We start from the raw sequence: 26925 nt of genomic DNA, 5'->3' as shown, positions 1-26925 counted from the left end.
AGACCCAGCCAGTGCTCAAATTTCCCATTGTTGCATAATTGTCTTCTTTAGAGTGTAAATTTCTAACCAAATCAGGTCTACACATTATAATTGGTTGGTAAATCAATTATGAGTTTCTTTGGGTCTAGGGCTTTGTTTTGTTTTTATAGATTCATGGGAAGAAACTAGCTGTTCATCTTGTGGCATTTTGCTTATTGCTGCCTTGTGGTGTCATAGAATATGTCTCTCTGTCCTCTGTCCTGGAACTTGGTAGTTAGAAGCAGAGGCTTGATCAGATTCAAGTTTGATTTTTTGGGGGGCGGGGGGCAAGACTACCTCATTAGATGGTGTTGAGGTCTTCTATCAAGAGGCACATGGTGTCTTATTCTCTTTTTTTGTGACGTTAGCAACCATTCAAGCAATTAATTTATTAGAGACTACAAAATGGTTTTACGTTTCATTCCTTCTGCATTTATTAGCTGGAACTGTCTATAGAAGAAACATACTCTTTTCTATTACTGGGCATGTAGTTATTCTGTTTGAATGAGACTTTTAAAGTTTATCTACTCCCTCCAGTGGACTCTGGGTTGAGTGGTCCAGAGAGGGCAAGCCCCACACTAAAGGATGCCAGCAAATTAGGATCAGTCCTGGAAATCAAATCCAGGTGCTGCATCATATGCAGAACTGTTGTGGAGGCAGATGGTGGAGCAGTAAAGGTTGGGGTCAGGAATCAGGTCAGGATTTGATTCTGGGACCTGCCATTTATAAGCATGGGACCTTGGGCTGACCATTTAGCCTTGATGCTCTCTGTAATGTGTGGATAATCCCACATCCCTCATGCAGCCCAAGTTTGCCAATCTTTCAGCCCTTTGTAAGAAGGACCTTGGAGAAGACCATCCGGATATCACAAGGTAGACTACATTCAGCAGCCGTGCTCAGATCCATGGCGTCCCACTTTAGTTTCCTGTGGCTGCTTCAGGACCCTGCCTAAGGACCCTGCCTATCCTTCCTGCCTGAGGAGAGTTTCTCAGGAGGCCCAGGCTTCTATCAGCAAGGCGATGAGCTCAGGATTGGCTGTATAATTGTGAGGACTTTTGTTCAAAAATGATCATGAATTTCAAGACAGAGCAAAACATCAAACCAAGTGCAAAGCCCTTCTAGGCACAGGCCCTTGGTGCTGCGCAGGTCGCAAGCCCTGGAAGAGCTCTGTCTCAGTGGCATGTGGATGGATCTGATCCAATCCCATCCGAATTTGAGTTAGGACCTAACCAAAACAAACTCCAATCCAGTGAGCTCCGGCTAAGAGGGAGTGTTTATAGTAAACAGTATTTAACAATTATAGTCACATAAATGCAGTTTCACGGGTTTAATCTTTTGGATCAACTGTGAACAAAGCAGTAAAATCTTGATTGTGGGGCGGAAGAAAATACGAATGCCACAGACAATGTAAAAAAAACGTATTGCTGACCAAGGTGGCACGTGGATAGGCAGAGGAGTGGTAGGAACAGCCATATTTATTCTTATTCTGAAAAGGGCTGGCAAGATAGGGTAAACTACCTAAAGTTGAAAAAAGAAATAGACATTTGGATATAGGCAATCAGTGGACACCGACTAGAGGTATTATACATTCAGTTAAGAGTGCAAGTGAGCTAAGTTCTCACAAACCGTATGGAGACAGCAGTGGATTTGGTCTAAAGTTCTAAGCCAAGAAATGGGTCTAGTAGGAGTGTATTCTCTTGAGTTTTGAAGGTAAACATCAGAAAAAATACAAAAGGAAACGTGTCAAACAGTTTGTCTCTGGAGCGAAGCGGGAAGAACAGGGCGGAGCCCGCCGCTTTCCTTTAGGAGCTCTTTTGTGCTGTTTGCCACCATGTGCACATATTACGGGGCGCGTGGGACTGCTCGGGGCCCCGCTCTCCCCCCCCCCCCCCACGGCCCCCGCGGCGCTGCGGTCGGAGGCTCGGAGCTCCGGAGCCCGGGGGCAATGCGGCCTGTGCCAGGGAAGGACTCTGATTGGCTACCCGCTCACCCGTTGGGCCAATCCACGGCGTGCTGCGCTCTGATTGGCCTCACGGGGTCACGTGACACGCACGCCCCCGCTTCCGGGAGGATTGAAATTTCCCAGGCCCCCCAGAGAGCCGCAGAGGAGCGGGTTCTCCCCGGAAGGACGAGGGCGTCCTGGGAAGAAAGGGAGAAAGGATGGCGAGGACCAACCCCACAGATACCCCCGCGACACTGAGCCTACCACGGGCCAGAGGCTGGTAGAGGGTCAGGATGTGGAAGACGTGGGGGGAACTACAGCCTGCAACGCCTACGGGGGGGCGGGCGGGAGATGGAGACGGGGAAACCAGTAGTTGTTACTCGGGCCGGAATGTGGAAGAGCCAGTGTTCCCACGGGGTTCCAAGGGAGCCGGCGAGCGGCCTGTGCTGCCCGCTGGCATCCGGAACTCAGTCCCTAGGGCCACCCAGGTACTCCCAGTACAGCACAGCGACTTGGGGCCAGATCCCATTTCTGCTCAGGGACATATTTTACCTCTCTGAGCTTGTTTCTTCATCAAACAGAACGGGACAATTATTCCAGTTTAGCTATTAGATTGATTTTGGGAGGCTGAGTACAGAGCTTCACACCCACGAGGCACTTCTCTACCCCCCTACCCGCATCACCAAGTTTTCTTAGATAAACTGATTAGTTCCAGCTTAGCTTAAAACCAAAAGATGCTCTTTAGAGTTGTTTCATGATCTATCTGGTCTATAGAAGAATACCAGATAATTATCCAAATGCCAAATATTACATAATTGTACCAAAATTGTCAGCTTGGATACCCCCCACTAACACAGAAGCTCCCTGAAGGCAGGCACAGCATTATTCATTTCTGCATCTCTTCCTGGTACCCAGCCTAATGGACACTTCTCCCACACCCCCTTCTTACGGAGAGATAATTAGCACAAAGCACTATGAAGGTTGAAGGTGTATAGCATACTGACTTTAACTCCCATACATTGTGATATGATCGCCAAAATAATCTTAGTTTACATGCATCCTCTCTATGGATACAAAAAGAAAGGAAAAAGAAGAAAACTTTTTTTTTTCTTGTGATGACAAGAATTCTTTGGCTCTATGCTCTTAACTTTCAGATACACCGTACAGGCAGTGTTAACTATTGTCATCATGCTATACATTACATCCCTGAAACTTAATTATCTTATCACCAGAAGTTTATACCTTTTGAGCACCTTCAGCCAATCCCCCATCTCCTCCCCTGTCTCTAGTAACCACAAATCTGATCTCTTTTTCTTTGAGTTTTGTTTTTTAGATTCTATGTCTAAGTGAGATCATACAGTATTTGTCTTTCTCTGACTTATTTCACTTAGCATCCGTGTTGTCACAGATGGCAGGATTTCCTTCTTTTTATGGCCGAATGATAATCCAGCATGTGCGTGTGTGCACACACGCATGCACCCATGTGTGTATAACATTTTCTTTATCCATTCATCAGTTGATGGACACCTAGGTCATGTCCATGTCTTGGTTATTTTAAATAATCCTGCTATGAACATGGGGCTGCAGATGTGTCTTTGACATAATGTTTTCTTTTCTTTTTAAAAAAGATTTTATTTATTTATTCGTGAGAGACACACAGAGAGACCGAGAGAGGTAGAGAGGCAGAGACATAGGCAGAGAGAAGCAGGCTCCATGCAGGGAGCCTGACATAGGACTCGATCCTGGGTCTCCATTCTTCACACCCTGGGCTGAAGGCAGCGCTAAACCACTGAGCCACCAAGGCTGCCTGACATAGTGTTTTCATTCCTTTTGATATATTCCTGGAAATGGAATTGCTGGATCATAGGGCCATTCTATTTGAAAGTTTTAAAAATGTATTATGATTGATTATTATCAAAGTATAGTTGACACACAATGTTATATGAGTTTCAGGTGTACAACATAGTGATTTAACAATTCTGTACATTACTCAGAGCTCACCATGATAGGTGTAGTCACCGCTTGTCACCGTGCAACGCTATTACAATATTATTGACTACGTTCCCTGTGCCGTACTTTTCATCTCCATGATTTATTTTATTTTATTCTTTAAGATTTTATTTATTCATTCATGAGAGACACAGAGAGAGAACAGAGACAGACGGAGAAGCAGGCTCCTCGCAGGGAGCCCGATACGGAACTTGATCCTCAAACCCTGGGATCACACCTTGAGCCAAAGGCAGAGGCTCATCCGCTGAGCCACCTGGGTGTCCTGGTTTATTTTATAACTAGAAGTTTGTACCTCTTAATCCCATTCACCTATTTTACCTGGCCCCCCCCCCCCACCTCCCCTTGGCAACCACCAGCTTGTTTTTTTTGTATTTAAGAGTCTGGGTTTTTTGGTGTGTTTGTTCATTTGTTTTGTGTTTAGATTTGACCTATGACTGAAATCATATGGCATTTGTCTTTTCCTGTCTGACTTACTTCACTTTGCATAATATCCTGTAGGTCCATCCATGTTGTCACAAATGGCAAGATTTCATTCTTTTTGACGGCTGAGTAATATTCCAATTTTATATACACCACATCTTCTTTATCCCTTCATCTGTTAATGGATCCTTGGGTGCTTCCGTATCTTGGCTATTGTAAGTAATGCAGGAATGAACATAGGGGTGCATGTATCTTTTCAAATTAGTGTTTTTGTCTTCTTTGGGTAAATGCCCAGGAGTGGAATGACCGGATCCTATGGTGTTCCTCTTTCTCGTACTTGGAGGAGCCCCCATCCTTTTCCCCACAGCGGCTGCATAGGTTACAATCCCCCCTTTCCCACACCCTCACCATCTGCTATCTCTTGTTTTCTCGATGCTGGCTGATCTGACAGGTGTGAGATGATATCTCTTAGTGGTTTTGACTTGCATTTCCCTGATGATGAGTGATGTTGAGCACCTTTTCATGTACGTGTGGACCATGTGTACATCTTCTCTGGAAAAATCTTCTTGAGTCCTTTGCCCATTTTTAAATTAAACTACTTGTTTTTTCACTCTTGAGTTGCATGCATTTTTTTATACATTTTAGATCTTAACCCCTTATCAGATATGATTTGCAAATATTTTTTTTTTCCCATTCTGTAGGTTGTCTTTCCACCTTGTGGTCAATTTCTCTTGCTCAGCAAGAGCTTTTTGCTTTGGTGTAGGCCTGCTTGTTTATTTTGTCCCTTGCGCTCTGGGTATAATATCCCAAAAATCATTGCCAAGGCCCATGTCAAGGAGCTTTTCCCCTATGTTTTCTTCTTGGTTTTTTACAGCTTCTGGCATTACAGTAGTCTTTAGAGAATTTTGACTTCATTTTAGTGGGTGGTGTAAGATAGGGATCTATAATGGAGACTTTTTTAAACAAGATTTTTATTTATTTATTCATGAGAGACACAGAGAGGCAGAGCCATAGGCAGAGGGAGAAGCATCAGAATCTGATGCAGGATTCAATTCCAGGACCCTGGGATCATGACCTGTGCCAAAGGCAGGCAGATGTTCAATCACTGAGCCACCCAGGTGCCCCTATAATGGAGACTTTCAGTAAATATATTTTTAAAACCCTATCTGAACAGGTAAAGGGCTGAATGAGGCCCTCAAAAGGACACTGGAAACAGCTCTGTTTGCCAAGATGGTCTCCCGGCAGACACCACAGTGGCTTCGGACAGTGGCCAAGGACAAGAGAGAGAGCAAAATGTGTATCTGGCATGGGAGTTGGAAGGCAGGGCATGATGGAGGAGGCAGTGGATGATGGGCCTTGTTCATGAAACATGTCTATTAGCCCACCTACCCTGTGGCACAGAGTTACCTGAGATAGATCAGCAGCAAACATGAAACCACCCACACTCAGGCAGCTGATATCCAGGGTATAATGTGTGGAGGGCGGCAAGAGCCTCTGGAGAAACCTGGCCTAGGCATCCCCATGGCTGCATCTTCTAGTAATGTGTTTATAATAATAATATGAATTGCAATACCAGCAGCAATTATGAAGAGAACCTATTACTAGATTAGTCAAGACCACTTCAGGGGCGCCTGGGTGGCTCAGTCAGTTAAGCATCTGACTCTTGGTTTAAGCTCAGGTCATGATCTTGCCATCATGGAATTGAGCCCCGCATCGCTCAGTGTGGAGTCTGCTTGAAATTCTCGGTCCCTCCTCCCCTGTTACACCCGCCACTCACTTGCTCGCGTGCACTCTCTCTCTCTAAAATGAATGAATAAGATCTTAAAAAAATAAATAAATAAAAAATAAAAAAAACAGATTGCTTCAGTTTTAAGTAATAGAAACTCAACCCAAACTGGCTTAAACAAATAAAAAGAGATACTTGGTTTTTGTATTAATTCCTAAAAAATCCCAGGGGTTAACTAGCTTCTGGTATGACTGGATCCAGGAGCTCCAAAGACATCATCAGCATTCTGTGTCTTGCTCCACCTCTTGGCTCTGTGGTCTCCTGACATCATTCTCAAATGGCCAAATAGTAAAAATGACCTCTGATTGCTCCAAGCTAATGATCTCAGCAAAGACAAGCATGCATTTATTCCAAAAACTTCAGGACACTGTTACAAGGACCACTCCAACTTGGGTCTCATGCCCAGACCTGAGCCAATATTCAAGGTCAATACTGGGATGCGTGGATTAGCGTGGGTCTGGTGATGGGCATGGGACTGGTGTGGGGGGAAGCCCTATATACTCATAATGGAGGAGGGGGATTTTCTAGAGAGCAGGGCCATACTTGGAAGAGGTGACTTTGAACAGGGAGCATCAACAAAGGCTCCTATACCTATTGCCAGGCACAAAACTAAGTGTCCATTAAGCCTGTCAGCAGTCCTATGTGGTAAGACAATTCTTTTCCCCATTTTTCAGATGGGAAAAGTGGCTGAGAAAGGCTGAGTACCTTGCAGCATCACATTACAAGCAGCATGGACTCTTCCCTCCTGGATGGAGGTGAGTGGGGCCTGAAATACAGCGGCGGGTCAGAGAGGATTTGACTGATTAAATGTAGTGAATGAGTGGGTGGTGGTCGGATATAAAGGAGAATGAGCTGATGAATTTGGCACTGACCCCGTCTCCTACCTATTCCCCACCCCCAGGGCAATGATGCAATGCAGCCTTCTCTTGTTCTGTTCACTGCAACAGTATAGTGCAGACCCAGGAGCCAGACTGCTTGTGTTCCCCAGAAAAAGGAGCCTTTGGCTAGGGAATGAGTGCTGCTAACATAGAGGTGGAACCACAGGGCAGCGAGGGGGAGGGAGAAGACAGGGAGTGTAGGGAAGAAGGGGAAGCAATGCCAGGTAATGTTTAAGAACACAGTCACTGCTTTACAACAGACCACACATGGGAAATGTGCCTGAAATGGTCCAAACGGGGGAGGAGAGGGATTGTCCTTCCACCTTGTCTCCTACTGCTCAAAGTTCGCCCCTGAGAACTAATTCCCTCCATGTGTAAGGGTTGTGTTCTCTGGCCCCTTTGGTGGCCACGCCGGAGCCAGACCCTTTACGCTGGGATGTAGCCTGGAAAGGGTCAGCCTGTGCAGAGGCAGCTGGTCCAGCTTCAATTGTGGACAGCCACGAGAGGGGCAGAGCAGCCAACCAGGGGAGCAGATAGAAACCGTAGAGGTACACACGATGCATGCGATGCAGCCACACTCTGGGTATGCTACATCTACATCTCTGTGCCTCAGTTTCCCCTGCAGTAAAATGGGGATGACCATTGCCTCCCCTAGGGTTGTTGAGAGGATTTGAGATAATGCATGTAAAGCAATGAGCAGTGTTTGCACCACCACCACCACGCCCCCCGAGGTGAACTGGACTGGCTGTTCATTGCCTTTGCCAGGAGAAGTTGAGGAAAGCTTCACCGAAGAGTGCAGTCCTGGCTAAGCTGTTTTAGCCAGGACTCTTTCAGTTGCAGGTGGCTCAAATGAAGCAGAGGACGGCCTAAAGGTGCACCTGGCTTTGGCACAGCTGGACCCAAGGATGATTCTGAGTCTCATGGGAGTTGACCCCTGTTGCGTTCACAACATGCACTTGACCTTCAAGGGCTGACCTCAGCAGAGAGAAGACCTAGAGGGAGAGAGATCTGGCTGGAGCACCTGTGAGAGGAGAGGCTGGGCTAAACCAGGGCTTACCAACTTGACATCCTCTGACTCCTGGGATGGGTCCATGGTTTGTTGATCCCAAGCCTGAAAAAAGAAAAAGCAGGTCCCCCATTGGGGCTGGAGTGATTTCAACGCCAAATCTTCATACAAGTTTGCTCAGTGATTATCAGATCAGATAGTTTTGGATGCATCTTTATGTGTTTAGGGAGGTAGAGCCTGGCTTCACGAATACTGTTTAGTAGATATAATCTCCAATGGTTGAATCCACAGGGAAAAACAAATGGCATGAAAAGGTGAAGAACATGACTACAACTCATCCTGACTGTCCCTCCTGGCAATGACATTCTTGAGCACAAGGATTCCATGAGCAACCTCCCCCAAGCAGTCTGAGGTTGTTATTAAGGAACACCCATGCCCCGGTGCTACATAACGGGCCACTTGTGTTTCTGGTGCAAGCGGCAGGGTCCCTCAGCCGTGTGACCTTGGACAAGTCATTCTACCTCTCTGACCATTAGTCTCCTCGACTGTAAAATGAGACTGAGGTCTAGGTGCAAAAATGGAAACATATGCCCACACAAAGACTCATGTTCAAAGCAGCTTTATTTGTAACAGTCACAATCCAGAAATAGCCTAAATGACCACCCTCTGATATATGGCTGAGCAAACAGTGGTACATCCATACAGTGGAATGCTTCTCAGTAGTAAGGCATGAACTACTGAGGCACACGGCATGGGTGAATCTCAAAGACATACTGAATAAAGCCAGACACAAAAGAGTATACGCTAAATGATAATACTTATGAAATTCTAGAAAAGGCAAAATCAACCTCTACAACAAAGCAGGTCAGTGGTTGTCCTGGAGCTTGAAATGTTCTATATCTCAATGGTGGTAGTTACAAGGGTGTACCCGTTTGATAAAACTTGACTTGGGCACTTAAAATGGGTAGATTTTATTGCATGTAAAGTATACCTCAGAAATGATTTTTTTTTAAATAAGACCAAAGAAAAATATTGCTTTATTAGGACCCTCTCTATGACAGAAACCCAACTCAGGATAATTTTAGCAAAAAAGAAATGCTTTGGCTCATATAATCAGGTGAATCCATGGCTACGTTAGCTTCAGGAATGGCTGGATCCAGGGGCTTACTGATGTCTGGATAGGATATTCTCTCCATTTCTGAGCTCTTTCCTTTGTTGACTTCGACCTCAAGTAGAGAACAGGATGGCCACCAGCAGCTCCATCAACCTGGCAAATTCCATGAAAAACAAATGCCTCTTTCCCTGTAGTTGCTGCAAAACCCCCAAGGGGGAGTCTTCATGTCCATCCTGATCCATGTTTGCCTCTAATGTGAGGGTGGCGGAGAGGTGATCCTCTGAAGGAGAAGAGACGTTATCAGGAGAAAGGGCTGTGGATGCTGGGTAGGGAAAGCTGACAAGTGGCCATCACATTTCTCTACACACCCAGAGGGTGGTATTATCACCCATCCCTACCTCCAACCATCTCCAGGTATTAGGAACACCTAAACTCATTGAAGGCTGAAGTGTGCTTTTTTGTGACGTCACAGGCCTGTCTGTGAGTTAGATACAAAGTCAAAACAGAAAGCGAGCACTAATCTCTTCCCCACCAGCCAAGGCAAACAGAAGGCCCTTCCTGCCTGTGCTGGGCTGTCTGCACCCAAGGAGGCTGGTGGGGGAGGGAGGAGCTCTGCTGCAGCTACACTGGCCCAGGCCCAGAGGGAACGCCTTGGAGCTGGCGTCCGGACTTGCAGGACGAACGTCAAGGAGGGGAAGGAGGCCTCCATGGGCTGTGGGTCTCAGCGGGCCCAACCCAAGAGGAATGCAGCACTGGAAGCCAGAGGCACCATCCCTACAGGGTCCCGCCAGGGCAGGAGGGCCAGAGAGGAAGAGGAAGGAAAGGTCATCTTTGTAGAGATAAGGATGGAAGGCACCATCCAACATACTGAGACCCAAACCTCACTTCCTGAGCAGTGCAACTGCATTGAGCATCTTCTCTATGCCAGACACCTCCCAGGATTCTCTGCTGAAGTGTCCTCCTCAAAGGGGCACGAAGGGAGCAACGGCTTCGTATTTGTATTCAGAAGCCTTACATTCAGACACATCTCTAAAGGGCACTATTATGCCCATCGGACAAATGAGGCAAGACTCCAAGGTGGGGGGCATTTACTCAAGGCCCCCAGCTACGTGGTTGCCCCTGACCAGACTCCTGGGCAAAGCCCTGTCCCTCCCCACACCCCAACTCCAGAAGCTCAGAGCTCTGGCCTCAGCCCGACTGCTCTAGGCTGTAAGTTGAGCTGAGGTTATTTCTGACCCAGGTAAGCCAAGGCAGCTTAGGGCCACCTCCCAACCCGGTCCCCCAAGGAGCATGGGCAAAGAAAGCCTGAGCTGAGGTCAACCGCCCTGTTTCCCACCAACGTGCTGGCTGAGTCTGCCTGCCCAACCATCCTGTTTTCTGGGAAGCAGGTTAAAAGGATGTCATTGCCAAGAGTGTGCAGTCCGCTGCAAAATAGCTGGTAGGGGGGTAGGGGGAGAGCCAGACTGAGAAAGAGAGAGCCAAGGCCAACAAGGGAAGGCGTGGCCAAGGCTCAGGCCCTCATTGCCCAAGAAAGCCTGTGGGCCTGGCCCAGAGCTGCTGGGCTCTGGGAAAGTAGGGTTCTCAGCTCCTTGCTCCACCCAGCATGTGTGAGGCAGGCTGGCCCTCCAGCTCTGCAGACTGGTCCAGGAACAGCCGACCGCTTCCTGGAGTTCACAATGCTCCCGCCCATGAGATCCCTGCACTGGCAGCCTGCCCAGGTGGCCCTCTGGCCAGGCTCCTGGACGCTAGCTCCATAGGAAAGAGGGAGGGGGAGGGACAGCCTTCTGGAGACCTAGGCACCTCCAGCAGGGGTCCTGACCCCTAGGGCTGCCAGCCCAGAGCGGGGCCTAGATGAGCAAGCCCCACACGGGCCGTGCTCCTTCCTAGACACCTCTGTGCAGGCAGGGAGCAGGGAACCAGGGGCCTCTGCCAGCCACAGCTGCGTTACCTAGGCCACGCCTCTGGTGTGTTCTGAAAATGGGGTTAAATCTTACCCGGCCCAGAACTGGGATCCTGGGACACATGGCAGGCTGAATGGGGGCAGCTGTGGATGCAGGCTGGCCAGGTGCGCAGTCACATCAGGAAGACCCAGGGGTGGGAACCCAGCCTCCCTGTGGTGCAGATACCTCCTCCATGAGACAGCAGCACCCACCCACGCACCTCCGGATACTGGCTGACCAAATGCTTAAGTATTAGTAAGCATCAGGATATGCTTGTTAGAACCGAATGCTAATTATAAGTAATTATTACTGAAAGCCCTGGCCCTGGGAGCCAGCCCCAGCTCTGCCCATCCTAGCTGTGTCTTCTGGTGGGTATCCGGACCACTCATGCCTCAGCCCATCCTGTAAAATGAGGATCAAAAGATGACTCTGAGCAGCAGGGAAAAGCATCGGACGTAAAATTCTGCCAGCTGCAGATGGTCGCATCTTCTCGACTGGGCTCTGAAGGCAGAGCCTCAACAATCTCTTCAGCTCTAACTTGTGGCCACGGAGCCAGAGTAGTTCTCCGGCTGCTTAATAGGAGCACCTGAGTGAGGAGCAGAAGACAAAGATACCCATCCCTGGGTGCCCTCCTCTACCCCCATTCCTGGCAGCCCAAATCCAACTGGCCTTGATGGCTGGGGAGGAGGAACAGGGGCTGACATGGGTAGAAGGCTTCCCAGAATCTTAGTGCAGCCGGAGTCTAGAGGCAGTGTAGCAGCCCACGTGGAAATCAATCAGGACAAAGCCTACAGGTTTAGCCTCCCCAACTTCATCAATCTCCGTGGAGAAGAGCGAACTAGTGTAGCTCCAGTACCCACCACTGAGAGCTCTGAGGTTCCTGGCTGCAGGCGAGCTTTGGCTCATCCCACTTGGCAAAAAGAAGAGAGAGACTCTGGCTCCCAAGGGCACAGGACCATTGCTCAAATGGGTTATAAGCCTCACGCCTTTTAAAAGCCCTAGTCCTGCTAACTGGGTGGGGGTGTGTATGCACATAGGGGAAAAATGCTGGAAGGATCTATTTCATTAGCAGACATTATCTCTAGGCACAGCATTTTTATAAGCCTTTTCCTCCTTCTGAATTTTGAAATGCTCTACAATGGAAGGCGGTTCTTCTATAGTTGGGGGGGAAACAGTACTCAGCTTTATTTTTCATGTATTACCTTTTTCAACAAATTGATGAGGTTTTTTGTTTGTTTTTTGCAAGTGTTTATAAAGAATGAGGAACAAATTCAGGAATAAGGAGGTTTGGGAGGGATGGCAGGGCAGGGCAAAGGGGCCTTAGGGAGAGAGAGCTGATTTAAAGTTAGCAAAGGCTTAGCTATGAGGAATGACAAAGCACCCCATGCTTATTGTAGGTGGTGAGAATCTCACTTAATGAAAACCCCATCCACCTCTTCCCAAGAAGGGATAAACATCACTCCACACCCCACCCCACCCCTAACCTCCTGTTAACCTTTACCTTGACGCTGTCCTTTCTCCTGGGTGGAAGAATGCTGAGGCTCCTGAGCAAACCCAGCCCTTTAAAAACTGTCTCTGGGAGAGCTGGTGTGGAGGCCCAGCTGGGATGACCAGAGCCTAAGGAGCAAGAGGCCAGGCTGGCCAGAAGGATGATCACACGGTCAGGGTCCTGCAGACAGCCATCTTCTCCAGTGACCAGAGTTGCAAGTCTGCGCCTGGAAACCTAAGAAATAGCTGGAGGATTAATTTCCCTTGCTGACCTGTGATGTCAATGAGCCCTGGGGTGGAGCACAGCAGCAGGCACAGTCCTGCTTGCTGCTTGATCACCTTCCTGTCTGTCCACGCATGGGCAAGCCACCTGCTCAGCCTCAGCTAGAGGGGAAGGACTGTTGCTTTGGGACCTGGGAACATTCTTGTGAATTGGCTTTCCTGGGTTGAGAGGGATGTGTCACAAATTGGTATTTCCTCTTGACAGTCCCCCAGCAAGTAACCCTAAATCCACTCAAGACAAGGCTCAGCCAAAATGTCTGGGGTGGGCTGGAAGAGGTGGGGATGGGGGTGCCTACTGAGAAGGGAGGAGCCCCGGGAGGTGAAAGCAGGATAGAGTGTTCTCTATCCCAGCTGAGAAAAAGCAAGCTCCAAGGGTACAGCAGGGATTGGCGGGGAGAAGCCCTTGAATCCACCAGGAGCATGTTTTCAAAATGGCCAGGCCACTGGCTCTCGGGGAGTGGGCTGGGCTCCCTGTTTTAAAACGCAGTACAGTTTCCTGCCCGGGTGCCTTCACCCCTCCTGCCCTTAAACAGTTCCAACTTCTCAGGAGCGGTGGGCATCCTAGCCAGCCCAACACCGCTGCTCTTGACATAACCAGCCCCAAGGGCACCCATCCTGGGGCCCTGCCCATGCAGCCGGCCTCCTGCAAACCTTCACCACACACAAACTGAGGAGGCCCTGTGTTCTCCTGAGTTCCAATCTGCGCAGGACTGTCTCAATGCTCAGCCCTCCCTAACCCTCCTCCAAAGAAAAAAAAGAAAAGAAATTGTAAACATATATGCAAATCAATGCACTGGCCCAACAGAATTGTTTTAATAATTCACTCTCGTTTCAAGAGGATGGGGGAGGACATCCCAACGTGACCCCAGGAAGCACTTCCTGTCCCAGGGTGGCCAGGTAGGCAAGGGGTGGGTTGGCAGCTGCTGCCCGATGCACACTGCAAGAACAATAAGGATTTTTAGGGGCATTATGACTGAGTCAGAAAACACAGCTGCCCCTGAAAGTCCCTCATTTTTCTTGCTGTCCTTGAACACTCTCCAGGTAAGTAAGCAGTCAACCAGCTGGCCCAGGGGGGCTGAGGTGAAGACGGTAAACCCTCACCCGACGCCGATCCACCACCCTACAGCCAGAGAGCTCTGTGGTGGGTAGGGGGGCTGCCGAGTCTCCACCGTGGCACAATTCTTGCCAATGTTTGGCCTGGCAGGTGGCCAGCCTCACTGCCCCCCACAGCACGCCCAGGAATGACCAGCCTTTGCTCCACCCAGAGCCAATTTTCTAAATGCCGTGCTTTCTGCCCACAACAAGCCATGGACTGGAATGTAAAGGAATCCCAAGTGGACGAGAACAGTCCCAAGAACTAGGGAATGCAGTAAGACCCTCGAGCAGTCATCTGGCCCTTGTGTTCACCTGTGGGGTGTAGAGCCATCTTGTAGAGGCTGAGCACCTGACAAGCCAAGTGAAGTCACAGGCCTACTGTGGCATAGGAATGCAAGAGTCAGCCCCAGACTTCCTCAGAGGTCAAGCTGGGTGAGGGTAGAGAGGAGAATATGGGGTGGGGGGTGGTCATAGCTGCTCGACTCCTAAAGCCCAAGAGAAGAACTACTGAAAGAACTAAGACTTTAGTAAGAGTCGGGGGGATGGGGGCTGAGCTCTGGTTCCCATGGCTTTGCTTTACCCTGTCTCTAAAACGGGTCCAGTTGGAACTAAGCACCCACCATCTCTTCCCTTTTAGAGGACTTAAGAGAATTTCAGCTGTCGTAGGAACAAAGGCTCAGCTCTTGAAAAGCCAACAGTCACAGACCCTCTGTCCCTTGTAGGAGGCAAGAGGGTGCAACATGCGAGAAACAGCACACTGTCCAGCCTTCCCCAGGCTCTAACACATCCTGCCCACTTCATCAGAGGTGGGCTCTGGAAGAGGCAAGAGCATTAGGCTGGCCTGAGTAGGAACGCAGGTCCCCGACCACTACAAAAATAGCCTATAATGGGCAAAGACAGCTAGTATGTCTCGGGTGGCCTTCAGGTTCAAAACAACCAGCTGACAGGCTCTGCTGGGAGGCATAGGTGGGAATAAACTAGGAATGGGGTGAGAGAATGGTCAGAAACTGACCAAGAAGAAAGGGAAGAGGATGGTGATTGATTTCTTTACTTACAGGAGGATGAAAGGGGCTTCCAGAACCAGAGCCTGGTTTATGGGCCTTCTTTCTGGGGTGATCCCTTCTACAGCCCAATCTGAGCGGGCCTCCAGGGCAGCAAAGGCTCCCCTCTATAGGCCCTGGGCTTTTGACTCCTCTGAAGCTCATGGTGCAGAATGCCACCCATTGGTGGATCACTTGTGCCCTGAAGCCAGGCCATTCCACCCAGGCCCCCAGGCCCAGGACCTGCCCAACTGGCCACTGGGAACATGCCCCACCCACCCTGACACCCCACCTACCTTGACACCGCACTACCCGTTGGGGGCCTGTCACCAGTCATGCTATGTGTGTACCACCTGTAGCCTCTCAGAACATGGGCGGCCCTGCTGCGGTGAAAGCACAGCCCACAGAAGACAGACCTGGTGCCATTCTCTATTTACTTGCTGTGTGACCATGTATAAGTCACCTCACTTCTCTGTGCCTTGGCTTTCACATTTGTAACTAGGAACAAAGAAGAAGCCCACTTTGCAGGGCTGTGGGAGGATTGAAGGGAAATAAATATACCAAGCACTTAGCAGGTTCCTGACAAAAGTCTATCACCCTCTCCAAGTGGTTTCCCCTTCCCCCTCCGACCCCAAGGGCGGGGGCTAGGCCAGGACCCCCTGGGAGTTGCCAAAGACTCATATCACGGAGAATTCTTCCCCTCTTGGAAGAGCAACTGGGACAAGGTTCTGGGCATAGGCCTTGCTGCTCCCTGAGCACTACGGTAGCACCTTCACCCCACAGCACAGGACCTTCCTTGTCCAGACTGAGAGGAAGTATGCCCAGAAACCTAGCAGCCTGGCTACCGCCTTACCCTTGCCCAACTATGTTATGACAACTGTCCTCTCGCCCACAGCCTTCTACCCTAACCAAGATCATGGCCATACACTCCTCCAGCAAAACCCAAGCTGTCCCCTACACACCAGGACCAAAGCCATCTGAACCACTCAACAACATGATCGTGCTTCGCCTGCTCAGAAGCCCCAGCCCTCAGTTTGCACAACTTCCATGTGAACTGGTCCTGCCACCTGGGGTGCACTGGCTCCAGTACAGCAGGACAGAGTGAGGATGAGACCCAGCTCACGGCTTCACGGCCACAGGGCCTTCTGTGGGCTATTCAACCCCTCTGGACTTTGGTCCACTCCTCTGCAAGATCAGGGTAACTACCTGTTTCGGGGGCCTTTGGGAGGATTTAAGTTCATTCGCATCGAAGGCTTAGAACTCTGCCTGGCACAAAGCATTCTATCAGGGTGAGCGATCATGACTGGCACCCCCTGCTGTGTTCTTCTGGACTCAGCTTCCCTCTTCTGGGTAACCTTTCCTGACCCCAGCCCCTTCTTTCTCCCTGCTCCCCCTGACCCCATGCTTGTGAAGCTGCTTTACCTACTGGCCTCCCAGCTGCCCAGTCCTCAAACCACATACATCCCAATCACACACTTATTAGCAATGCTGGCTCCAGGGCCCCAGTGTGCATTGCAAACAGGCTCCCTGTATGATTCTTGGGGACACCCCCAGCTTCCAGCTTCAGAAGCACCGCTCTAAGCCATCTACTCACCTTAGGACAAGCAATGTCCCATGACCCAGATATTCGATAATGAGGTGAGGTGGGGTAGGAGTGGGATGCTGCCCAAGGAGTGGCCAGAGGATGACCCCCTGCCGTGCTAGGCATGTGACAGTGACTGACTTGGGCATGGCTGACAGCAGACTCCACCCCCACCCAATTGCAGGTCCCCTGGCCTTTCCTGAGCCTGGCCAGTGCTGATCACATGTTGATGACCGAGGGCCTGTCCCCGCTGCCGGGGGGGGGGGGGGGGGGCGGAGGGTAATGTGTGTGAAAAGCCATCAAGGTTTCCAGAGGAGCTGCAGAGTAAGGAGGCTCCACTCTGAATTTGGAGTCCCTAAAATAGCCAGCAACCCACAAAACCATGGTGGAAGGAAAAAAAAAAAAAAAAGCCAACCAGAGTTATCAGCCCTTGTTTGGAATTTGCTTTAGAAAAAGAAAAGTATGTGCCAGTCCCACCCGGACTAGGGAAGGAAGTGGTTGGGCAGTGGGCAACAGTCCCAAAATGTCTTGGGGGAACCCGTCCTCCAGAGAAGCTCCTGGGCAGACAGGGATGCTGGGGCCTGCAGCAGGGGCTGGCTGACATGGTCTGGCCCTGGGGCCTGCAGAGGCCCAGCATGCTTTGAGTCAGGGGCCAAACTCCCCTGGCAAAGGGAGCTGAGTCAGGCCAGCTAGAGGGATGCTGGTGCTCCAATCCAGGGGAGAGGGCTCTACAGGCCCTTCCCCTGGCACCTACCTAGTCAGCCCCAGGACAGCTGGGCTGGAGTCTCTGCTGCCCCAGAAAACCTTCCTGAACTCGCTGGCCCAATCCACCCATGCTGGCTGTTCACAGGCTGGGATGAACAAAGCCAGGAGACCTGAAACTTCTCTATTAGAGTCCCCAGGTTTACAATAACCAATCTCTCTCAGCCGGAAATTCTTTTGCTAAGAACATCTCAGCTCCTAAATGCTTGTACTCACCCCCTTCGGCTCCCCCCCCCCCCAAACTCTCCAGCCCTGCCTGGCCTGATGGCGACTGGCCAACATGCCTTGGGGTTGGCGCAGCCCCCCAAAAAGAATTCATCAGTGAGTAGAGGTCCAAGTGCCCCTAGGCAAATTTGGCTCAGAGCCTGAATGCATCTGTCTGTACAAATACCCACTCCTGCTAATAAGGCTGGTCCAAGGAGGCAGCACACTCCTTTCGTCCACAGCCGGAGCCAGGAGTGGGTTCCGCCACCAGAGCCACACCTTTGGTCTCTTTAAGGGAGACTCCACAGGAGAGGGAAACAAGACAAGCAGAGAAGGCACGCAGACAGCTCAGCCAACAGTATGGGAAAGAAGAATCTACGTTTAAAGATGCATTGAGAGATGCCTGGGTGGCTCAGTTGAGTGTCTGCCTTGGGTTCAGGGCGTGATCCTGGGGTCCTGGGCTTGAGTTCTGCATCAGGCTCCCCGAGAGTAGCCTGCCTCTCTCTGTGTCTCATAAATAAATAAATAAAATCTTTAAAAAAAAAGATGCTTTGATCCTTCTCACAGGAGTTGGCAGACTGAAGGCCCGTGGGCCAAACCCACACCACCTCTTGTTTTTATATATAAAGTTTTATTACAACACAGGTGGACTCCTTCACGTAGTATCTATGACTGCTTGCACACCAAAAGAGAAGAGTTCCAATAGAGAGAAACCCTATTTGGCCTAGAAAAAACTTCACCCACGCCTGTTTCTGAGCAGTATTCACTCAGTACCTAGTGTGCTCCAGACACAGAACACAACAGTGAGCAAAATCTCTGAGCCTTTATGGGGCTTAAGGCCTGATGAGGGAAGAGCTCCGAGGACTGTGAGGCCTGCTTCTTGGGCATCTGGCCCACCTGTCAGTTGGCCCCTGGCTCAGCCCACAGGCTCCTTCTGGGCCCCCAGCCTGGGGCACAGAGCTGCCATCTCTCACCTAGAACCCTCAGACCATATGTATTTCAGAACTGTTGAGGGGTTTAAAAAGGTAAAGATGCACATACCACATATTTTGCAATACTCCCGCAGGGCAGCACCCCTAATTAAACACATTCACATCTCTGCAATGAAACCCACGAATGTTCACACCCCCTAAGAGAAATACAGATTCTAATGGTCTCAAGTCAGTTTTGGGGCAGGTTTTCCCATGAAATCATTTATAACAACAAACTTCTGGTTTTCAGGTAAGGACCGTGAGCCTGCACCAATTAAGAGCTAAAAAGTACAAATGGATAAAGATGTGGTCTATAAATACAATGGAATAGGGATCCCTGGGTGGCTCGGCGGTTTGGCGCCTGCCTTTGGCCCAGGGCGTGATCCTGGAGTCCTGGGATCAAGTCCCGGCATGGAGCCTGCTTCTCCCTCTGCCTGTGTCTCTGCCTCTCTCTCTCTCTGTCTATCATAAATAAATAAATAAATCTTAAAATAAATAAACAAATAAATAAATACAATGGAATATTACTCAGCCATTAGAAATGACGAATACCCACCATTTGCTTCGATGTAGATGGAACCTGAGGGTATTATGCGGAGTGAAGTAAGTCAATCAGAGAAGAAAAATCATATGGTTTCACTCATACAGAGAATATAAGAAATAGTGAAAGGGATTATAGGGGAAAGGAGAGAAAATGAGTGGGAAAAATCAGAAAGGGTGACCAAACATAAGAGACTCCTAACTCTGGGAAACGAACAAGGGGTAGTAGAAGGGGAGATGGATGGAGGGTTGGGGTGACTGAGTGACGAGCAGTGAGGGGGGCACTTGACGGGATGATCACTGGGTGTTATACTATATGTTGGCAAATCGAACTCCAATAAAAATATATACGACAACAAAAAAAAAGTACAAAAGCTGGATCCCAGCTTCATTCCCTGGTCTTGGCTGTAGTTCCCCACCCCTGCAGACTCTCCCCGTGGCCACCAGGCACAAAGCAAGTACACATGAGGCATGCCCAAAAGATGAACTGAATGAACTATCACCAGGACTTTTTTCCTCAAAGAACAGCCACTGACATTACTGCTGATAAATGTAAAAAAAGCAGCATTTAAAACCTGCCTTCATCGATCTGCTCCACTGTCAGGAGCAAAGAGAAGCAGAAATGATGAATAATTTTTTCAACTCCATGTACTTGAGCTAAGGAAGATGAAACTTTTGTCTGGACACTGTTGCTGCCTGGTGGGCAGCACAGGAGGTGTTTTACTGGGAGCAGGTGAGGGGATGGTAACCAGAACTGAAAACACATGATTTTTTTTCCCCTTTGTGTAATTGCTCTGAACCTCCCTGTGGCCAAAGTTCCATTTGGAAGTCTACAATAATTCATCTCATCACACATTCCTAACAGCTAATTAGAAAAATGTACTAATTGGGTAATCTGGTTTCAGATGTTCTAATTATATTCCTTTGGAGAAGAAAAAAGCAAAAAAAAAAAAAAAAAAACCAAAAAACCCACTACATATTATTTTTATGTACATATAATTTAATAGCATTTCTTCCACCAAAGAGTGTAAAACATCCAGAAAGTTTAAATTATAAGTTTAAAAAACCAAAAACCTCAAGCCTTACGACAGTCATCCTGAAAGAGTATTTTTAATACCCATTATCTATAAACAGTGGAATCATCTACAAAATGCAGTGCTTCTGCAGTAAAGGGTGATAACTTGAAAATATTTCAGCAATACCTCCCATCAGCGGTCCTGAAAGTAAGTGGCTTTCTCCCCTCCCACCCCTCTTTGATGCAACAGGGTTTCAGCATTCTGAAATGTCATACCCTCTGTTTCTTAATAGAGCACTCCTACAAATGACTCCCAGAAATTTCCTCATCGCCTGAGATTTCTAAACCCCAAATTGGGAAAGAGGTTCTGGACTCCACAGATGAGCTCTGCCTAACCCGGCTCTGGGCAGATTTTTAGGAGGGATTTTACTCCAGAATTGGGAAACATGTAGATCCTGACAAAACGCCTGGGGTAAGAAGGTGAGGGGGGATGTTGGCTGGCTGCGAAGGGGCCTGCACGCTAGAGCGCCGGCCTGGGGCAGGGCATCCCTCCCAGAGCCGACCGCCTGGGGGGCGGGGCCAGCGGCCGTGGGCGGGGCCAGCCAGGCCCTCCCAACCAACCAGAGCCGCCTGCGACCTCCAGGACTATATTTAGTCAGGGCTGACTGCCCTCCACGGGGCGGGGCGCCCAGCGCGGCCACCTGCGAGCCCCGGCGCCTGCGGCCCTGCCACCGCGGTGCCGACGTGCTGGGACACCACGACTCCTGGTGGAGAGGGCACAGGCATCCTCTCTGGCATTTCCTCCAGCCCTGGCGGGGCACACGTGCTGCCCATCTGACAAATCCAGTCTGCCCGTCTGCCCGACCAGGAGGGACCACGCTGGGCACGCATGGCCCGGCCACAGGCCCGCAGGCCGGGCTGCGGAGAGCACCAGGGGCCCGCAGTGACACCGGCCCTGGCACGGGCCACTCCAGTTAGTTTCACTTTCTGGCTTTCATCCTGGGCCAACTCTCACCCTGATGCAAGAAAATCGCCTTTGAATGCCAAGAGAGAAAAATCCTCAAAAATGTTCCTTGTCATTTGCTTTTTTTCTGAGGACACGGTTTTCCTCTGAAGACCCGGTAACAGGCTTTGGTGAAAACCCCAACTGCGTAACTTCAGTCCCCCGGGCTGTTCAACTCTAATATGATTACACATCTAAATGCAATAAACGGGGCAAAGTGGTATTATTTTTCTGGGAAAAACCAACATCATAAAAGGGTCTTTATTGAATCAAGGGCCCCAGAACTGTTCTCTTGCCTAATTATGGCTCCCCAGTGAATGAGGCCCGGTTTCCAGGCAGGAGTCCTCACAACTCCCCAGCCCAAAGGGCAATGGAATATTTGTCGCGACTTGTCTAATTACAACAAAATCCACCAAAAGGACGAAAGGGAGGATGCCAAGTAGGTTGGCAGCAGCCCCATCCCCCCACTCGGGAGCTGGAAAGAGGGGGAGCTGGTTCTCCAGCCCACTTCTATTTAAGGAGCAGCCCCCCTGCTCCACCCCACCCCTCACATTCAAGTCAAGGTCCTGGACCCCGCGCCCCTTCCCACTGTCAGTGCTTAAGTGGTTTTCCAGCACCTAGCACTGCCCCTCTATCCTCATCTATATAGAAAAGGCCCATCGACGAAATGTGATATATTGCCAGATGGTTTAACGTTCAGTGACTTGGCCAAGGTTAGTGTGCGTCCAGACCTGAGTGACAATGACTGCTTGCTCTCACCAGACACAGGAGAGGCAGGGGAAGAGAGAGGGAGACCCAGGCCAGGGGAGGGTGAACCCCCCACGCTGACCAGCTGGGAGCACGTGGTCTGGTTGACTTTTCTCAGATAGACAGCAGTCTGGCTAGGCAAGTTGGAGACTAACATTTTGCTCATATGCAAGTCCTGGTTCCAAGTATCTGTTTAATCGCCCTCAAAGTTCCCAGAGCAAAGATACATTTTCCCCGCCATGTTTTTAAGCTCACAACAGCAAGCTCTGTGGGAAGGGATTCAAGGGAATGTTATCTCGACTCTCCTACTAACCTGTGTCTTCACATGGGCAGAGGAGAGGGACTGCATGAACCCACCCCCGGGAGAGTCAGCAACACGCCCCCCCCCCCCCCCACATACCAGGCTGTAACCAGCATGTCTCCCTGAAGAAGCAATGACTTTTCTGCTCCCATCCCCCAGCAAGGGCTTGCTTTTCTCCCAATATTTTCTCCTCGGATATTAAGCCAGCAAGCTGCTTGCCAGGCTCAGGTTGTCTTTCCTCGACCTCACTGGGGTTTCTTCACTGGCCCCACAGGCCCTGGGATGAACTACTGGTGTCACTCGAGAACAGCTACACAGAACAGCTACACGTACTCCCCTCCCATCCAGCACACCTGGCCTTTCACATGCGTATTCTCATTTGATCCTCTGGTCCTATACAAGGCAGGCGTGTATCATCACAGCCAGGAAAACTGAGTCCCAGGAAGGCATGTCACTGGTCCAAGGTCACTCAGCTAGTCCATGGGAGAGCCTGGTTTCCAACTGCAAAGCCTACACCCTTTGGCCAATGCCTGCCTTCAGCAGGGAAGGATTTTTGTCTTCCACCAATCTTTTGGAAAGCCGGGTGCCAACAGCAGATAAGCAGCAATGCAACGCACTTGTTTTTAGGAGAGTAGGGGAGATCTACCTCGCAAAGGACAGGGAAAGAGAAAACTGAAGAGCAGAATGAATGCCTCAGTCACCAAGAAGGACAAGCTAGCTTTTCCCCTGAACCCCACACACCCGAGGGCAGAAATCCAGTGAGAGGAAGTGAGTTTCATGAGAATGAACCACAAAGTCTTCACAGACTGATCCAAATTTCCCAGCTGCACATTTCGGAGTCCCTTCCCCACCCCTCCAAACCACAGCCCCAGGTTCTAACCTTGTGCCCTCATCTGTGCCTCCTGGCCCAGAATCATGGAAGAAAGTTAAGGCTACAAGGGGTGTGTACACTACATTAAGCCCAATCCTCCACTTGAACGAGAAGGGGCTCTCCAGCCCAGAGTGGCAGAGCAGAGATTAAGATCAGGAGATGGTTCTTTCCACATAGCACCTCCCTCCCTAGTTCTCCTGGGCAGCAAACACAAGGGGTCTGGCTACAGGGCGATTTCAAAATTCCCCAGATTTCAAAATTCCCCAGACCGTGCCAAAGGGAGGAGGGAGAGAGCTGAGCAGTGGGTGAGAAGTCACCTGCTCCGTGGCCGCTGTGAGCCCAGCCTGCTGCCCACGGCCAGGGAGGACTACGAAGGTCTCTAAAGCACTGAAAAGATGATGGTCTCTCTTAAGCACTGGGTTGAAATTCAAAATAAAAACATCACTGAGCCATAAAAAAAAAAGTATAAGGAAGTCCAACAAAATTCTGATTTTTGTTTCCCGTGTTGATTACTCTGCAGTATTTTTTTTTTTTTTTTTTTTTTTTGGAGTATCAACTTATTTCTTTCTACCACCATCCCCACTTTAATTTCGTACCCTGCTTGACGGATACCCCACTAGAGTACGTTAGCTCCCCACTGGGTCAATGAAGTAGCAAGCCAAAAGCAGCTGTGGCAATTCACCTTTCCTGGGGCCCTTTCACAAAATGTGCTCGGTGTCAGAACGCCAATCTTTGGGCCTTTCAGGCTGGATGTATTGCAGAGCAGATGTTCCAGGTGGCCACATGGGCACATCCAGGGTACTTTAAGTACTCTGTGCTGGCCCATCCAACCCCACCCACCTCCTGTTCCACAGCTCACATTTGCTGCCTCCCAACCTGGGAAGCCCCACTGCACCAGGAGTCTCCTGCACGGCAGCCAGGAGATGCTGGGGGAGCCTCTCCCCTCTGGGCCTCAGCCCCAGCCACGAGAGGACTAACCCCAGCCGGGGCCTGCCCCCTCCACAGGCTGGTAGACAAGAAAGGTGGAGCCAGGGGAAGAGGCTCCCAGGCATCATCTCCACTTTAGGATTACAAAGCTGCTGTTCCCAGTGGGTTAAGTAGCTTGCCCAAGGCTACATATTTAGACAGCAAGGGAGACAACCTTCCAACCTGCCAGCCCCTCACAAGCCTGAGGTCACAATCACTCTACACTGTTCTCAACCAACACGTATACACACGCAGATCCCAAATAAGAGAGCCGAGGAGATGAGCACGTCAAAGGTCCACTGGTGAGTGCCAGGCACCGAACCTCCATTGTTCCTATAAGCCTCACCACAATATGACATACCCCCGTTTACAAGGGAAGGAATGGGCACAGAGAAGTTACTTGCCCAAGGCCACTCAGCTGGCAGGTGGCAGTCAGGACTCCAACTCGAGCTCGTCTGGACCTAAGGTCTGTCTTCATGGCCCTCACAGTAGGCTGCTTCAAGAAAAACCCGTCACAGAACTCAGGCTGACCCCTTGCTCCTGGCACAACTCTTCCACAGATCTGTCACAGATTAGGAGCACTGCACTTTCGGTGTAGAAGAGCCGAGACGGGCCAGTGACCACCCGGTGGCAAAATCCACTGGGTGCGGGAGCGTCACCCAAAGTGCAAAGCAGGGGCCAGAATCCTGACCTTCGCTGAGGGTTCAGAAAACTTGGCTTTTGGGCAAAGGCAGACCTGGCAAAGCAGCTCAGAGGCCACTTTCAGGGACAGCCACCAGCACGCGACCCTGGAGATACTTTTAAGTATCAGAACTTCCAAAGTTGCTAGGACATGGGGGATGAGATGAGAGGGCTGGCTTCTCCCAACACTTCCTTTGCCAATCCTATCCTGCTGAACAAAAATGGATCTTTAATCTTTCCTAGGTTGGGATTTTTCTTTAAAAAAAAAAAAAAAAAAAAAAGCTACAAAGGCGAGGTTAATTATTCACCAAGCTGCAATCTACTTAAGAACTGAGGGAATACAAGTTTCCTCCCAGGAGGCAGGACCAGGTGTCCAGCTGGATTTTAAGTCTTCCATGGGTCTCCCTGGGGGTCTGGTTGAAACCCGTCCCTCCCACCAGCTTTCCACCCAGCATTTAGCTGCTTCCAGAGTAGAAGACGGCTCCAGGGCACACAAGTCTGCCTTGTAAGCCTCTTTCCCTGTGGAGCTAAGAGGTACCTGGCTAACAGGTACTTGGGGTGCTGCGGGGGTGGTGGGAGGGAGGCATCTGTTTCAGGGACTAATGAGAATTCAAAAGGGACAGAAAAATCAAAAGGCTCTCAACCAAAGCATAATTCCTAAATACAATGGCTTAAATCAAAGAACAAATCAGCTGCTGGGGGCCAGGCCAGCCCAGCCCACTGTGTGGCTGATTCAGTCACATTCTGCAAAGGAAAAATCCCGAAAAGGAAAAACGTAATCACTCACTTCCCCCAAAGCAATGAAGCACCAAGGCATTTCCTAAAAATCCCTAAAACCCAGGTCAGCCCCAGCTATGCCCAAGGGAAAACTGCCAGCCACCTGAACCAGTCCAGGAACGCTCCCGGCTCCTTATGCTTGATTCCCAGGACTTCTGTCCATGATCCCAGCGTCTGTCCCTTCCAGGGTGGGTGTGAATCAGCCAGCTGGGCCTGCTTTTCCACATCCCATCCCTCCAGCCCAGTTCTGTGGGTTTTTTTTTTTATGACCACATAACATTCTGGAGATTTCCACTTCATTTACTTTAAGATACTCATCCCCAGGGCTGGGAGAGGCGTGCGTTCAAAGGGAGAACTTTGTTTTCCCAACCTGGTTCAGTACTCCAGAGAAGAGAGCGATTTTTCTTTCTTTCTTTTTTTTTTTTTTTTTTTTGAGAGCGATTTTTCTTAAATAGGGTAAGGCCTCCAGTTGAAGCTCCCTAGCCCACTCTTAGACAGTTCTGCCTCGACACTGAGAATTTGTTAAGATAACCTGTACGCTTAGATACCCGACCAAACAAACTTTTACACATAATTGTGGCATCTGCACTTACACAAACTAGGGCATGCAGGACAAACCTCACACTGAAAACATGCAGGCCAGCTGCATGGCAAGGCTGTGTCCACTCCTGGATTCACAGGCCCAACCTTGCCTCAGTGACCCCATAGCCCATGGGGTTCCCCTCCACATACCTGACCCCCTCCGTTCAGGCCCCCACATGACCACCAAAACAAGGGCAGAGGCTACATAGGGTTCCTGCAAAGTCCACTCCATACTAAGCCCACAGAAGCCTGTAGGAAAACCTTCCAGATGGAGGTCTGCGCACAACTTCCAGGGGGGGGGGGGTTGGCCAACCTGGCTGGAGTGACTTCTCCCTCACCCTCCTCCTGCTTCTAGAAAACTCTCTGGGTTTCCAAAGCCAGGCGGAAGGGGGCCCAAGGTGCCCTGTTTTTGTCAGCTTGCCCTTCAGACTGTTCAGGTCACCTCACCGCGTGTTCCCAAATGTTTTTCCGAGGTCCCCACTGCCAAGATAGCCAAAACAAAATATAAACAAAAACAAACAAAGTCCCAACGCCCAAAAAACTCGAGGTTTCCGGGGCTGGTAGAGTTATTCTTTTGGGGGAGGGGGCCTAGAACAAAGTGCTCGGGTAGAGGGTGGAAGAAGGGGGAACCTCAGCATAAAACCCGAGAACTCCAGCCACAGTCAACACCAGTTGCATAGATTGGGGAACAAAAGAACAGTCCCACAAAGATGTATCTTTGAACAAACGGTGGTGGAAGGGAGCGGCAGGGGCTAACCCTCCACACCCCGTCCCATGTGCCCAGGGACAAGTCCAGAAATCGGTGATCCTCCCCACTTCCAAGCTCAAGGCAGCCGCCCCCCGGGGCGCGGCAGGGCAAGCCCCAGTGGGGGAATGCGCGTGGGGAGCGGGGGAGCTGGGGCGC

At 50.0% G+C, this 26925-nt stretch overlaps 1 long non-coding RNA gene across 5 annotated transcripts; it reads right to left on the bottom strand.

The window, feature by feature from the left end:
• Positions 1–8663: 8663 nt before the first annotated feature.
• LOC140606266 (uncharacterized) lies at positions 8664–26925 on the bottom strand. 5 transcript variants are annotated; one of them, XR_012008615.1, is made up of 3 exons: positions 25543–26925; positions 12616–12837; positions 8664–9454 (listed from the first exon to the last, which is right to left on the bottom strand). It is a non-coding gene; the product is annotated as an uncharacterized lncRNA (long non-coding RNA). The 5 variants fall into 5 exon arrangements; XR_012008617.1 differs by lacking the exon at positions 25543–26925 and adding an exon at positions 24718–25136; XR_012008614.1 differs by lacking the exon at positions 25543–26925 and adding an exon at positions 24386–24683.

Source organism: Canis lupus, chromosome 16, assembly GCF_048164855.1.
Source record: "Canis lupus baileyi chromosome 16, mCanLup2.hap1, whole genome shotgun sequence".
Classification (NCBI taxonomy): domain Eukaryota; kingdom Metazoa; phylum Chordata; class Mammalia; order Carnivora; family Canidae; genus Canis; species Canis lupus.
This window is presented reverse-complemented; position numbering and strand designations above follow the sequence as displayed.